This window comes from Macaca thibetana, chromosome 5, assembly GCF_024542745.1.
Source record: "Macaca thibetana thibetana isolate TM-01 chromosome 5, ASM2454274v1, whole genome shotgun sequence".
NCBI lineage: Eukaryota > Metazoa > Chordata > Mammalia > Primates > Cercopithecidae > Macaca > Macaca thibetana.
Window position 1 is genome coordinate 165,569,524 of NC_065582.1, and position 13,584 is coordinate 165,583,107.

At 39.3% G+C, this 13,584-nt stretch overlaps 1 protein-coding gene and 1 long non-coding RNA gene across 9 annotated transcripts in view; one reads left to right on the forward strand and one right to left on the reverse strand.

Moving 5' to 3' along the window:
• The window catches only part of KCNIP4 (potassium voltage-gated channel interacting protein 4), a 1,211,383-nt gene that overhangs the window by 594,899 nt on the left and 602,900 nt on the right, over positions 1 to 13,584 (forward strand). The window lies entirely within an intron of this gene.
• Positions 1,507 to 13,584, reverse strand: part of LOC126954997 (uncharacterized) — a 56,417-nt gene continuing 44,339 nt past the window's right edge. For 2 of the 3 annotated variants that reach the window (XR_007725782.1, XR_007725784.1), the window contains exons 3-4: positions 10,885 to 11,051; positions 9,216 to 9,450 (exon numbers count right to left, since the gene is read on the reverse strand). This is a non-coding gene — a long non-coding RNA (uncharacterized LOC126954997). Of the gene's footprint in view, positions 1,830 to 9,215; positions 9,451 to 10,884; positions 11,502 to 13,584 lie in introns of those variants that run through there. The other variant, XR_007725783.1, reaches the window with a different exon arrangement.

The window sequence follows — 13,584 nt, forward strand, 5'->3', positions numbered from 1 at the left end:
ATTTCTTCATAATACTCTCCAAGAAATGTTTGACCCCAGGACCAATTTGATTGCCAAGAACACTATTTCACTGTGCGATTGTAACTGCATCATGAGCTGATGACGTACTTAAAAGTCAAGATGAGAAACTCACCATGGGAAACAGTCTTAGAGGCTTGTTTCAAAGATTAGTTTCCTTTAAGAGAATGGAACTACCTTAAATAGGCTTGAACATTTTCAGTGTTATTTTATATATTTTCCTGACTTATGGAACCAGGGTACAGTGTTTACAGTGTGATCATTATCCTGTAAAATTTACAACTACTTATGGCCTTTCTTACTCTCATTCGGTTTATGGTGTTTATAGTGATTATAAGAAATTATAAGAGAATGATTGACAATAAGAAGAATGGCCTGTGCTCATGTGCAATAAAATAGGATTTTTAAAAAATGTTCTTCAAACTCACTCTTAAAGGTAAAACCCTTGGTATTAGTTTGCTACTCTTACCATGAGCAAGTACCACAAACTGGACAGCTTAACAACAGAGGTTTATTGTCTCTGTTTTAAAGACTACAAGTCTGAGATCAAGGTGTTGGCAGGATTGGCTCCTTCTGAGGGCTGTGATGCATCTGTTCCATGCCTTTCATCTAGCCCCTGGCTGTTTGCTGGCAATTCTTGGCACTGCTTGTCTGATACAAGTATTGCCCCAATTTCTGCCTTTATCTTCACATGGCATTCTCCCTGTGTGTGTGGCTCTGTGTCCAAATTTTCTTTCTTTTCTTTTTAATGAAGACATTAGTCACATTGGATTAGGGCTCACTCTAACCACCTCCTTTCAACTTTATTACCTAATATAAAGATCTTATCTCCAAATAAAGTCACATTCTTAGGTACTACGAACTACACAGCCCCAACATATCTTTTATGAGAAGACATAATTCAACCCATAACATCTTTAAAAGTAAAATATCTCAGGATATTACAATAAGAACAGTGCCCACCATATACCAGGCACTTGTCACAGATTACCATTGTCAATCATTTTGACAACCCAGTGAGGTAGACATCATCTCCATTTCAACAAATGAAGAATGTGGAGTGCAGAGAGACCAAGAAATTGGGGCAAGGACACCTGCTAGTTAATAATGGGTTCAAGATTCAAATCCAGGCTGAAAATCTTTGCACTTTCACTCTACCCTGTCTTTACAGAATGTAGCCTATGTGGGCTGGGGTTTTCATATGATTATTCACTACCATATCTTCAGTATCTAGTGCTTGGCACAGGGTATGCACTCAAATATCTATTGAATAAATAAATTTTAAATATGTAACTGGCTTATTCACAATAGCTTTCCTTATTGTAAGAAGAAAGGACAGTAAGCATTCAGATGCTTAGACATTAATGAAAACCATTTGGCATGTGGTCTTCCGGCAAAATGAAAACTGTCTTTGTTTTCATTTTGCATCATCATCAGATAGAGATGTTGAGGGCCTTTTTAATTTGCTACAAGACTCAATCACTAGCTCCTATAAGAAAAGGTGCATACCATACCCTGTATTTTAAAATACACACACATGTATGCGTGTGGCATTTATCATAGAAATATAGCCCTCAGCAGATATGTGGTCCCCACGTGCTGCAAAACTCCAACTGGAAACAGCATGGCTTCAGTGTTTAGGCTATTTCAGAAATCTTGTCTACCACATGCAGGATTATTACCTGGAAGGAGAGAACCAATATTAAGTGCTTGTTCTTGATTATAGTTGAAATAATTTTTCTGTCAAGTGATGAGTAGACTGGAAAATAATGCAAACAAGGTCAGGCTAACCTTGAAGATGGTAGAAATTGCTGTGAATACAAAAAAGAATAAAACATTGACTAGTCCAAGCTCCATTTTAATGCTATTAAAATTAAAATACTTTAATCTTATTAAAAACCCAAGTAAATACCTAGGAGAGAAATTATAAGACATGATTAAATAAAAGAGTTGTTGGTGACATAGAAGTTATGCAAAATCTGTAGAAATTATTTATGTCAGTAATAATGACAATGAAAATAAATGAATTAATATGTGAGGGCAGAAGTTACTTTTCTCGGTGATCCCAGGATGTATCATCTCCGATGTTACTTATGGTCCAACACATCATTCAGATACACAGTTACTCAAATAATTTCCCAATAAGAAACTCTGTTTTAAGAAAATAATAACGCTTGATAGCATGAGCCACTGTATTAGGATTCTCTAGAGAATACAATATATATATATCGGACATCATCATTTGTATAATCATATATAAAATGAGAAACTGGCTCACATGATTATGTAGGCTAAGAAGTTCCACAATCTGCCATCTGCAAGCTAGAGAGTCTAGGAAGACTTAATCTAAGTCTTCAGGTCAGAGACCCAGGGGAGCAGAGAGCAGGAGAAGATGAGAAGAAATTTCCCAGCTCAAGCAGTGAAGTAGAAAATAAAAGGAGATGTATTTCTTCATCTTTTGTTCCACTCAGGCCCTCAGTGAATTGGATGAAGCCCATTCAAATTGGGAAGAGGCATTTACTTTGCTAAGTATACCTATTGCAAACCCCAAAAATCTAAGACAGGTCTTATGAAGTTTATTTTGCCAAAGTTAAGGACACACACCCATGACACAGCCTCAGGAGGTCCTAACAACATGTGCCCGAGGTGGTTGAAGCACAGCTTGGTTTTATACATTGTAGGGAGACATGAGATATTAATCAACATATGTAAGATGAACACTTGTTTGGTCTGGGAAGGCAGGATAACTGGAAGAAAAGGTGGGACAACTCAAAGGGGAAGGGTCTTCCAGGCCTCTACCTATGGCCTGGAAGAGACAAATGATTGTATTTGTTTGAGTTTCTGATTAGCCTTTCCGAAGGAGGCAATCAGATATACATTTATCTCAGTGAGCAGAGGGATGACTTTGAATAGAATGAGAGGCATGCTTGCCCTAAGCAGTTCCCAGCTTGACTTTTCCCTTTAGCTTAGTGATTTGGGGACCCCAAGGTTTATTTTCCTTTCACACTATTCAAATCTTATCTCATTCAGAAACACTCTCACAGACACATCCAGAAATAATCTGGTCATCCTATGGCTCAGTCAAGTTGATGCATAAAATTAACAATCACAACTGCTTTGCAGTTTGCATGTCACTGTTTTGATCTTGTTTCTACTACGTAATAACTCTGAGTCAAGTAGACCAAATATTGCTCTATTGTAATCATGAATCAAATAAGGTTCAGAGGATCTATTTGATTATGCACAACTAAGCATGTGCTTAAAAAGTGTCAGAGACAGGACCCAAATCAGTTTTTATTTTTGTTTAGAAATTTTATTATTATACTTTAAGTTCTAGGGTACATGTGCACAATGTGCAGGTTTGTTACATAGGTATGCAGGTGCCATGTTGGTTTGCTACACCCATCAACTCATTATTTACATTAGGTATTTCTCCTAATGCTATCCCTCCGCCAGCCCCTACCCCACAACAGGCCCTGGTGTGTAATGTTCCCTTCCCTGTGTCCAAGTGTTCTCATTGTTCAATTCCCACCTATGAGTGAGAACATGCAGTGTTTGGTTTTCTGTCCTTATGATAATTTGCTGAGAATGATGGTTTCCAGCTTCATCCAGGTCTCTGCAAAGGACATGAACTCATCCTTTTTTATGGCTGCATAGTATTCCATGGCATGTATGTGCCACATATGCTTAATCCAGTCTATCATTGATGGACATTTAGGTTGGTTCCAAGTCTTTGCTATTGTGAATAGTGCCGCAGTAAACATACATATGCATGTGTCTTTATAGTAGCATGATTTAAAATCCTTTGGGTATATATGCAATAATGGGATCGCTAGGTCAAATGGCATTTCAGGTTCTAGATCTTTGAGGAATTGCCACACTGTCTTCTACAATGGTTGAACTAATTTAAACTTCCACCAGTGTGTAAAAGTGTTCCTATTTCTCCACATCCTCTCCAGCATCTGAGGTTTCCTGACTTTTCAATGATCGCCATTCAAACTGGTGAGAGATGGTATCTCATTGGGGTTTTGATTTGCATTTCTCTGATGACCAGTGATGATATGTCTTCTTTTTAGAAGTGTCTGTTCATCTCCTTCGCCCACTTTTTGATGGGGTTGTTTAACTTTTTCTTGTAAATTTGTTTAAGCCCTTTGTCAGATGGGTAAATTGCAAAAATTTTCTCCCATTCTGTGAGTTGCCTATTCATTCCAATGGTAGTTTCTTTTGTGTGTAGAAGCTCTTTAGTTTAATTAGATCCCATTTGTCTATTTTGGCTTTTGTTGCCATTGCTTTTGTTTTAGTCATGAAGTCTTTGCCCATGGCTATGTCCTGAATGGTATTGCCTAGGTTTTCTTCTAGGGTTTCTATGGTTTTAGGTCTAACATTTAAGTCTTTAATCCATCTTGAATTAATTTTTGTATAAAGTGTAAGGAAGGGATCCAGTTTCAGCTTTCTACATATGGCTAGCTAGTTTTACCAGTACCATTTATTAAATAGGGAATCCTGTACCCATTTATTATTTCATCAGATTTGTCAAAGATCATAAGGTTGTAGATGTGTGGTGTTATTTCTGAGGTCTCTGTTCTGTTCCATTGGTCTATATCTCTGTTTTGGTACCAGTACTATGCTGTTTTGGTTACTGTAGCCTCATAGTATAGTTTGAAGTCAGGTAGGGTGATGCCTCCAGCTTTGTTCTTTTTGCTTAGGATTGTCTTGTCTATGCGGGCTCTTTTTTGGTTCCCTGTGAAATTTAAAGTATTTTTTTCCAATTCTGTGAAGGAAGTCATTGGTAGCTTGATGGGGATGGCATTGAATCTATAAATTACCTTGGGTGGTATGGCCATTTTAACAATATTGATTCTTCCTATCCAGGAGCATGGAATATTCCTCCATTTGTTTGTGTTCTCTTATTTCATTGAGCAATGGTTTGCAGTTCTCCTTGAAGAGGTCCTTTACATCCCTTGTAAGTTGGATTCCTAGGTATTTTATTCTCATTGTAGTAGTTGTGAATGGGAGCTCACTCATGATTTCACTCTCTGTTTTTCTGTTATTGGTGTATATTAATGCTTGTGATTTTTGCACATTGATTTTGTATCCTGAGACTTTGCTGAAGTTGCTTATCAGCTTAAGGAGATTTTGGGCTGAGACAATGGGGTTTTCTAAATATGCAATCATGCATCTGCAAACAGGGACAGTTTGACTTCCTCTTTTCCTAATTGATTACCCTTTCTTGCTCTTGCCTGATTGCCCTAGCCAGAACTTCCAACACTATGTTGAATAGGAGTGGTGAGAGAAGGCATCCTTGTCTTGTGCCAGTTTTCAAAGGGAATGCTTTCAATTTTTGCCCATTCAGTATGATATTGGCCATGGGTTTGTCATAAATAGCTCTTATTATTTTGAGATACATCCCATCAGTACCTATTTTATTGAGAGTTTTTAGCATGAAGGGCTGTTGAATTTTGTTGATGTGCTGTTGAATTTTGTCGAAGACCTTTCCTGCATCTGTTGAGATAATCATGTGGTTTTTGTCATTGGTTGTGTTTATGTGATGGATTGCATTTATTGATTTGCATATGTTGAACCAGCCTTGCACCCCAGGGATGAAGCCGACTTGATTGTGGCAGATAAGCATTTTGCTATGCGGCTGGATTTGGTTTGCCAGTATTTTACTGAGGATTTTTGCGTCCATGTTCATCAGGGATATTGGTCTACAACTCTCCTTTTTTGTTGTGTCTCTGCCATACTTTGGGATCAGGATGATGCTGGTCTCATAAAATGAGTTAAAGAGGATTTCCTCTTTTTCTATTGATTGGAATCGTTTCAGAAGGAATGGTACCAGCTCCTCTTTTACCTCTGGTAGAATTCGGCTGTGAATCCATCTGGTAGTAGACGTTTTCTTGGTTGGTAGGCTATTAATTATTGCCTCAATTTCAGAGCCTGTAATTGGTCTATTCAGAGATTCAACTTCTTCCTGGTTTAGTCTTGGGAGGGTGTATGTGTCCAGGAATTTATCCATTTTTTCTAGATTATCTAGTTTATTTCCATAGAGGTGTTTATAGTATTCTCCGATGTTAGTTTGCATTTCTCTGGGATCATTTATTATTTATCATTTTTTATTGTGTCTATTTGATTCTTCTCTCTTTTCTTATTTATTAGTCTTGCTAGCGGTCTATCAATTTTGTCAATATTTTCAAAAAACCAGCTCCTGGATTCATTGATTTTTTTTTGAAAGATATTTTGTGTCTCTGTCTCCTTCAGTTCTGCTCTGATGTTAGTTATTTCTTGCCTTCTGCTAGCTTTTGAATTTGTTTGCTCTTGCTTCTCTAGTTATTTTAATTGTGATGTTAGGGTGTTGATTTTAGATCTTTCCTGCCTTCTCTTGTGGGCATTTAGTGCTATAAATTTCCCTCTACACATTGCTTTAATGTGTTCCAGAGATTCTGGTACATTGTGTCTTTGTTCTCATTGGCTTCTAAGGACATCTTTATTTCTGCCTTCATTTCATTATTTACCCAGTAGTCATTCAGGAGCAGGTTGTTCAGTTTCCATGTAGTTGTGTGGTTTTGAGTGAGTTTCTTAGTCCTGAGTTCTAGTTTGATTGCACTGTGGTCTGAGAGAAAGTTTGTTATGATTTCTGTTCTTTTACATTTGCTGAGGAGTGCCTTACTTCCAATTATGTGGTCTATTTTAGAATAAGTGTGATGTGGTATTGAGAAGAATGTATATTCTGTTGATTTGGGGTGGAGAGTTGTGTAGATTTCTATTAGGTCTGCTCAGTGCAGAGCTGAGTTCAAGTCCTGGATATCCTTGTTAACCTTCTGTCTCATTGATCTGTCTAATATTGACAGTGGGGTGTTAAAGTCTCCCATTATTATTGTGTGGGAATCTAAGTTTCTTTGTAGGTCTCTAAGGACTTGCTTTATGAATCTGGGTGCTCCTGTATTGGATGCATATAGATTTAGGTTAGCTCTTCTTGTTGAATTGATCCCTTTACCATTATGTAATGGCCTTTGTCTCTTTTGATCTTTGTTGGTTTAAAGTCTGTTTTATCAGAGACTAGGATTACAACTCCTTCTTTTCTGCTTTCCATTTGCTTGGTAGATCCTCCTCCATCCCTTTATTTTGAGCCTATGTGTGTCTCTGTATGTGAGATGGGTCTCCTGAATACAGCACACTGATGGGTCTTGACTCTTTATCAAATTTGCCAGTCTGTGTCTGTCTGTGTCTTTTAATTGGAGCATTTACTCCATTTACATTTAAGGTTAATATTGTTATGTGTTAATTTGATTCATCATTATGATGTTAGCTGGTTATTTTGCCTGATAATTGGTACAGTTTCTTAATAGCATCAATGCTCTTTATGATTTGGCATGTTTTTGCAGTGACTGGTACCAGTTGTTCCTTTCCACGTTTATTGCTCCTTCAGGAGCTCTTGTATGGCAGGCCTGATGGTGACAAAATCTCTCAGCATTTTCTTGTCTGTAAAGGATGTTATTTTTCCCACACTTATGAAGCTTGGTTTGGCTGGATATGAAATTCTGGGTTGAAAATTCTTTTCTTTAAGAATATTGAATATTGTCCCCCACTGTCTTCTGGCTTATAGGGTTTCTGCAGAGAGATCCACTATTAGTCTGATGGGCTTCCCTTTGTGGATAACCCGACTTTTCTTTCTGGTTGTCCTTAACACTTCTTCCTTCATTTCAACCTTGGTGAATCTGAAAATTATGTGTCTTGGTGTTGCTCTTCTCAGGGAATATCTTTGTGGTGTTCTCTGTATTTCCTGAATTTGAATGTTGGCCTACCTTGCTAGGTTGGGGAAGTTCTCCTGGATAATATTCTGAAGAGTGTTTTCCAACATGGTTCCATTCTCCCTGTCACTTTCAGGTACACCAATCAAATGTAGATTTCACATAGTCACATATTTCTTGGAGGCTTTGTTCATTCATTTTTACTTTTTTTTCTTCTAATCTTGTCTCCTTGCTTTATTTCATTGATTTTATCTTCAATCACTGATATCATTTCTTCCACTTGATCGAATCAGTTATTGAAGCTTGTGCATGCATCATGAAGTTCTTGTACCATGGTTTTCAGCTCCATCAGGTGATTTAAGGTCTTCTCTACACTGTTTATTCTAGTTAACTATTCATCTATCCTTTTTTCAAGGTTTTTAGCTTCCTTGCAATGGGTTAGAACATGCTCCTTTAGCTCAGAGAAGTTTGTTATTACCGACCTTCTGAAGCCTACTTCTGTCAACTCATCAAAGTCATCCTCTGTCCAGCTTTGTTCCACTGCAGGTGAGGAGCTACAGTCTTTTGGAGAAGAGGTGTTCTGGTTTTTAGAGTTTTCAGCTTTTCTGCTCTGGTTTTTCCCCATCTTTGTGGTTTTATCTACCTTTGGTCTTTGATGTTGGTGACCTACAGATGGGGTTTGGTGTGGATGTCCTTTTTGTTGATGTTGATACTATTCCTTTCTGTTTGTTAGTTTTCCTTCTAACAGTCAGATCCCTCAGCTGAAGGTCCATTGGAGTTTGCTGGAAGTCCACTCCAGACCCTGTTTGCCTGGGTATCACCAGAGGAGGCTGCAGAACAGCTAATATTGCAGTACAGCAAATATTGCTTCCTGATCCTTCCTCTTGAAGCTTCATCCCAGAGGGGCACCTGCCTGTATGAGGTGTCTCTCAGCCCCTACTGGGAGATGTCTCCAAGTTTGGCTACATGGGGGTCAGGAAACCACTTGAGGAGGCAGTCTGTCCATTCTCAGAGCTCAAACACTATGCTGGGAGAACTACTGCTCTCTTCAGAGCTGACAGACAGGGACATTTAAGTCTGCAGAAGTTTCTGCTGCCTTTTGTTCAACTATGCCTTCCCCACAGAGGTGGAATCTATAGAGGCAGTAGGCCTTGCTGAGCTGTGGTGGGCTCCACCCAGTTCAAGCTTCCTGACCACTTTGTTTACCTACTAAAGCCTTGGCAATAATGGATGTCCCTCCCCCTGCCAGGCTGCAGCCTTGCAGGTTGATCTCAGACTGCTGTGCTAGCAATGAACCAGGCTCCGTGGGTGTGGGACCCACTGAGCCAGGCACGGGAGAGAATCTCCTGGTCTGCCATTTGTAAGACCGTGGGAAAAGTGCAGTATTTGGATGGGAGTGTCCCGTTTTTCCAGGTACAGTCTGCCATGGCTTTCTTTGGCTACGAAAGGGAAATCCCCTGACCCTTTGCTCTTCCTGGGTGAGGTGATGCCCCACCCTGCTTTGGCTCGCTCTCCTTGGGCTGCACCCACTGTCCCACCAGTCCCAATGAGATGAACTAGGTACCTCAGTTGGAAGTGCAGGAATCACCCATCTTCTGCGTTGATCACACTAGTAACTGCAGACCAGAGCTGTTCCCATTTGGCCACGTTGGAACGGAACCAGGATTTTTTCTTTTTTTGTGTGCTGTTAGGCAATAAAGCAAAGGGGAAAAATATCTGCCTTGAGGTGGATGGTTAGGGCTATTTGTAGGGTTGTGCTTCAAGCAGTTTATCAATTTTTCAGCCAAAGAGCCTCAGGACTTAACTGTTGTTATGGCAGAGCCTCATCTTATGATGTGATTAGTTTCAAGGCTGATGGTTAAAATGAAAATCACTATCATTAGTCTGTTAGTTTACTATAGCTACCATCAAAAAATACCACAGACTGGCTGAGTTAATTTTCTCCATGTTCTGGAGTCTGGAAGTACAAAATTTAGGTGTCTGCAGGTTAGAGTTATTCTGGGACCTTTGTCCTTGGCTTGTAGATGGTCATAATCTCATATTGTCTTCAAATGGTCTTACCTCTGTGCATGTTCATTTCTGTGTCCTAATTTCCTTTTCTTATAAGGACACCAACCGTATTGGATTAGGGCCAACCCTCATGATCTCATTTCACATTAACTATCTCTTTAAATGCCCTAATCCAAGATATAGTCATATTCTGAGGTATGGAGACTATGGAGACTGTATCAGTATGTTCTCACACTGCTATTTAAAGACATATTCAAGACTGGGTAATTTATAAAGAAAAATAAGTTTAATGAAATCATGGTTCTGCATGGCTGGAGAGGCCTCACAATCATGGTGGAAGGTGAAGGAAGACCAAAGACATGTCTTATGTGACAGCAGTCAAGAGAGAGCCTGTGTAGTGAAACTGTTCTTTATAAAACCATCTGATCTCATGAGACTTACTCACTATCAATAGAATGGCATGGAAAAAGCTTGCCCCCATGATTCAGTTAACTCCCACCAGGTTCCTCCTAGGACATGTGGGGATTATTACAATTCAAGGTGAGATTTGGGTGGGAACACAGCCAAACCATACCAGAGACTTAGAACTTCAACATATAAATTTGAGGGAAACACAGTTCAGCCCATAATATTTAGGATGGTACTACATTTTAATTTACCAGGAGGCTCTTCATCTATGTCTGTCATTTCAGTCTAATTATCATTAGTATCCTGACTCAAATGCTTTCAAATTAGTATTATAAATTATACAGTTATTTTACCTGTAGTCAAAATAATATTTGAAAAACCTTTAAATCACCCATAAAGCATAATGCAGGTGTACCATTTCTCATTAACTTCTCCACAATCAGATTTCCTTCTATCATAAGATATAATAGTTTCTTATTTGTGGTCATGTTGTATGAAAATGCATATTATTAAAAACTAGATGTCTAAACAATATGCTAGTATACTCTAGCAGGTAAGTGGGAAGTGAGCATGACAGAGAAAGAAAAAATTCTCTTCGCCCATGTTACACACATGTAGGGATGGGCATTAACTCAGTTGATGGTGGGTGGTGTTGCCTGAGCATAAAGGTGTGGAAATCCTCATCTTAGCACTTTAATACCTTCTTCTAGGAAAGATAACTGGCCAAGGTTGTCCTCCTGACCAGTGGGGATGCTTCACCTCCATTTGTAGACTACAGCTCTTCCATTTATACTGGGCATAATAACCAGTTCTACAGCTCTTCATTTCCATGGCATATTAAATTACATTCACCATTCATATTGGAACCTGCAAAGACAGAAGAGTCCAGAAGTTTGTTTCATGCCTTCTACTTGCCAGATAAATAACTAGGCATTTGGATGGCTGGCCATGTAGCAGCCTGTATATTCCTTGGGGTATAGTTAGTCGCTGGTGGGGGTCTCAATTACTTGTAAGGGCACCCAGATTTATTACTTAGTAATTAAATGCTTTTTATGGTGCCAAGAGATTCCTTATCTTAATCATCTCTATGGCTTCATTAAAAGTTTATAAAAGACATTGCTGAATGATAGAGGATGACTCAAGTAGTCTTTGGACTCAAAATTTTTAGTTAAAATGTCAGTGATAACCTGGTATGTTCATATCAATTTTCTTTGGATTCCCAAATAATTTATTACTAATGATAAAGTACCAAAATTGGTGAATAATTTACTTTATTAATAAATAAATTAGAGTAGTCATTCCTCTAATTATAATATACTTTCATTTAGATAAATGTTATTGAGAGAAAGAAGGAGGTGGAGTTGAAGGCAGCTGGCTAGGCATTGCTAATAACCCTAGTCCACCCACAGGAGTGTTTTCTGGATGAGAAACTCTTTCATTAGGTAAATCAGCACATAAGGTTGAGAACTGCTGCTCTAGCTCTTCAGATCAAAGTTAATGTCCCTGAGAATGCTAGCCCTTGTGCTTGTCTACCCCATACTTGAAGACTCTAAAGAGATGATAGCCACATTTCCTGTGGTATTAGCTACTGCCATTGCAATTTGTTGCTCCACATTTTGAGTACAGGGAGAACTGTGGGTTACCTGCCCCGCACACTCTACCCTTAAGAACCCACAAACACCCAGAGCCCTGGTGGCTGCATGTTAGCAGTCTGTATGTTCCTTGGGGTTGCCTTCCTAAGTAAAACAAGTTCTGTCAACAGAATTAGTTCACAGCTCATTGGCCAACACTGGATCACATGACCCCACTCCCAAAACCAGTTTCTGGGAGATTACCATTGATTGGGCTAGAAGGGTAAAGCTCTGCCTCTGAATTGGGATGGAGTCCCCTTTCTTGGGGACTAGTGACTGGTGGGAATCTCAATTATTTGTAAGGGCCTCCAAAATTTATTCCTTAGTAATTAAATGCCTTTTATGGTGCCAAGAGATTTCTCATCTTAATTTTCTCTACTGCTTCATTAAAGGTTTATAAAAGATGTTGCTGAATGACACATTGTGTGCACTATACTGCTAGATTAATTCTTAAAAATAGCCCTTGTCGGCCGGGTGCAGTGGCTCAAGCCTGTAATCCCAGCACTTTGGGAGGCCAAGACGGGCGGATCACGAGGTCAGGAGATCGAGACCATCCTGGCTAACATGGTGAAACCCCGTCTCTACTAAAAAATACAAAAAACTAGCCAGGCGAGGTGGCGGGCGCCTGTAGTCCCAGCTAATCGGGAGGCTGAGGCAGGAGAACAGTGTGAACCCGGGAGGCGGAGCTTGCAGTGAGCTGAGATCCGGCCACTGCACTGCAGCCTGGGCGACGGAGCAAGACTCCGTCTCAAAAAAAAAAAAAAAAAAAAAAAAAAATAGCCCTTGTCATGTCCCTGCCTAACCCCAGGGTCTCCAGCGACCCCTCTATTTCAGCAGGAAAACATGTCTGTAATTTCACCTACAGTCAAAGCATTTCATATTCTGACTCAATTTACTCTTTTGCTTTCTCTATAGCAGGCACTCAATATATGTTGGAAGAAGGAAGTGATCATAGTAGCTGAATGTTGACTGAGCGCTTACAATATGTTAGGTTGTTCCTCTGCATTTGTTTTGTGGATACTTGAAATAACCCCATAAATCAAGCACTAGTACCATTCCTATTTTGGACTTGAGGAAATTGAGGTTACGTGATGCAGCCAATATTATTTATAAATTACTAAATGGTGAAGGCAAGGTTCTAACTTAGCCAGACTAGCTATGAATTCCAGGTTCTTGAAGCCTACCTTATTTAATCTCCTTGCTCAACCAACTCATTCATTCCCACCACAAAGCAATTGACAAAGCCAGTTCTCTCAGGCAGAAGCATCCTTTTCATCTGTTCCACCTGGCAAGCTTCAAACAGGCTATCAAAACCCAACTTGATTCCACTCTACCTTGAAGACCTTCTGACTCCTTCAACCCGCAGCTAATTCTCTTTCCTCAGAACTCACAGCACTCATTTTCTGCACCAATTCTTTTGGCTCCTAGCATAGGCCAGATGGTAAAAGTCTCTAGGATTGTAGCTTTGTGTTTATTTTTTAACTCAATAAATGTGTAATGAATAAATAAAATATCACAGTGCAGCTCTGAAGTATTACAGAGCTATACATTTGGGCTTCTCATTTATAAATAACTTAATGGGCTTCTCCATATAACTTTTGCTATTCAAACAGTTCTATATTAAGATGGTTTAGTTTAAGGTTGGAATGAGTTAGCTGAAGCTGTGACGGTTGTCTTCGGGGGACACTGTTATGTTGTATACTGGCTTTGCTTGCTAACTCCCAAACAAGATGAACCAGGATGGAACTGCTAAACAGAATGCTGCACTC